The sequence below is a fragment of the Struthio camelus genome, chromosome 30 (genome assembly GCF_040807025.1).
Source record: "Struthio camelus isolate bStrCam1 chromosome 30, bStrCam1.hap1, whole genome shotgun sequence".
Classification (NCBI taxonomy): Eukaryota; Metazoa; Chordata; class Aves; order Struthioniformes; family Struthionidae; genus Struthio; species Struthio camelus.
Window position 1 is genome coordinate 965,495 of NC_090971.1, and position 2,800 is coordinate 968,294.

The following is a 2,800-nucleotide window of genomic DNA, read 5'->3' on the forward strand; positions in this document are numbered from 1 at the left end:
AAATATGAGCATTCTTTCAAATGGCCCAACCTTTTTGATTATCTAGTGGAAGCAGATTCAGGCTCTGGTTCTCTGCTCCAAATGCCTTCCATTTTGGTTGCAATAAGCCCTGTATATTCCTTTCCTGTCAGAGCAATAGAAGTTGATTCTGGCTTAGATTTATCAGAGCGAACAGCAAAACATTCCCAAATGGAGACCTCATGCTTTTCTTCCTACTTGTTTGCTTTCCTTCAAAAGGAGCATTTTGCTGCCCTCTCCTGTCCAAAAGGCAGGAAAGAAAGGAACCAGGTAGCTTGTAAATACCGTTTCAAGTCTCTGGATGGAGAGGGAAAAATTGCAGTGTAATGTCTCTGGCCTGCACTGGGCTGCACAGCAGCCATGAGTGTGCACAGGGCATTTTTACCTTGACCTTATTGCATCCCTATTTCATGCAATCCCAAGTTGGCTGGATGGGCTGAGATCATCTACCCAGAGCTGTTGAACATCATGAGGATAAAAATATAGCAATAACAATGTGCAGGCTGAACACAGCAGCACCCACCGTACTTGCCTTTTGGTAGAAAATCCAGCTTTCCTGTGGCTATAGTGAACGCCACAACATAGCTTTTCCTTAGATGCCCACCCCTGCTCTGCTCTAAGAATGTATCATATTGATTTGAGAAAAGGCCAGATAAGGGCTTTATCAAGAATGTCTCAGTCTGAGAAGAGAAACTGAAGCACGTTTCTATCTGGGCATTCTGCTCTGGTCTTTAGGGGTTGCTTGCCTGGATCCTTAACCAGCTCTCACTGTTATCAGGCTTGACTTGCTATCGTGTTCCTTAGGTGACAATCTCTTCCAGTCACAAGTGAACAAGGAAGCAATTGCTTATCAGCTCAAACCTGTCACATCACGCATCTGTTCAAGGGACTTTCCACTGCTTTGGAGATTCCAGTAGTAAGGGACATTGCAATTCCACACCCTGATAATATTCAATCTGTATTAAATGCTATGTGGTGAATGCTTGGGAGATTGATGCTGTCCAAAAGATCTTTGGGAAAGACAGCTAGCTTTTTGCAGGGACTGATGGACCCTGTTGCAGCTGTGACACATGGACTCTGGCAGAAGAATGAGAAACTCCAGGGGAAGTTGAATGAATGCAAGAAAATGATCTCATTGTAAGAGCCCATCTACTGCCCTCCAGCACTAGAGATGAGCTGGTTGATTACAGAGACATCAGGCGTTAAACACTGGATCACAGTCTGGCCACATATATAAAACAAGCCAGAAGATCTTACAGAGTTATTAATAAGCCCAATAACTGGCTTTTGCTAATGCCCTCTCCGGAAGGGTGCCCTGTGTCTCTATCAGGAGATAAAGACTGCCTAGCTTTCCTGGTAATTTATCCTAATAGATAATAATCTTCGCCGTAGGTTGTCTGAGCTACATTTCTAACTCCTCTCTCAGTCTTTATCTTCCAGCCATTTGTTCCTGCTATGTTTTTCCATATTAGAATAAAAAGCCTGTTAGTACCTCTTATTTTCTTCCCATGAAGATACTTATACGCTGTAATCAAAGTCATTGCACAATCTTCATGCTATGTCACTCTGTCAGACATTTTCCTAGTCCTCAAAGATAGTATACCTCTATCCTGCACCTTCCAATTTTTCAGCCTCTGTTTGCAAACATATACTCTGTGATTCAGCAGCCACTAGCTGTGACCCTGAAATGTTGATCTGGGCTCTACAGCTGTCACTTAAGGCCCTGGAGGCAGGACATGGCTCCTACTTGTGATGTGTCCTTCATTCCTATCATGTGGTGTATGGCTGCACCCAACAGCTCTGTTTCAGTTCACCCATAGTCACAAGAAATATAGACTGATCCATTTGACCTACTAGTTCTCAGCACCATTTACTGCTCTACCCAAAGGAAATAATATATTAATTTATAGGACTAATATAATTAGTCCTATACTAAATTTCTAAGCTTCACATTATCTTTATTTTCTTAATAAAAATAAGAAAAGGCTCCTTTCCCACAGGAACTTTTGGTACCCAGCATTAGGTGATGACCAACTTTGATAACCCATTTTAGAGGTTAGATTTGTTTTTCTACCACAATGGTTGCTTTATTGACATGGGGCAATGTCTCATTAACTATATACTACAGTGTCAGGGGATGCAGATTACCAGAATACAACTACACACATCTGACTTGAAATAAAGCTTGTTTGACAAACGATTTGTCTTAAGCCACTGTCAGGTTCACTGTTTGATTGTTTTGTAGGTCCTTCATTGCTAACTGTCTAGCATACAGCTGTGTATGTGTGAAAGGTTTCTTCCTTTGCAGCAGTCCAACGAAGCTTATTGACAGCATATGCTGGTGAATATCTTGCAGTATTAGAAAAGGAACGGAAAATTTCTGATATTAGTCCTAGAGGGGACCATAATTGTTACATACATGCTGATAGACGATCACTGAAGGTTTCTACTGGTGGATGAAGCTAAGCAGTGAGTGAGAAAGTGGCATAAGCTTTTCACTACGTGAACTGATTGTGCAGGTCTTTTTAGACAGAATCACAGAATCACAGAATCGTTTAGGTTGGAAGGGACCTCTGGAGATCATCTCGTCCAACCTCCCTGCTCAAGCAGGGTCACCTAGAGCATATTGCCCAGGATCCCATCCAGACGGCTTTTGAATATCTCCAGCGAAGGAGACTCCACCACCTCTCCGGGCAACCTGTTCCAATGCTCTGTCACCCTCACAGTGAAGAAGTTTTTTCTCAGGTTCAGATGGAACTTCCTGTGGTTCAGTTTCTGCCCG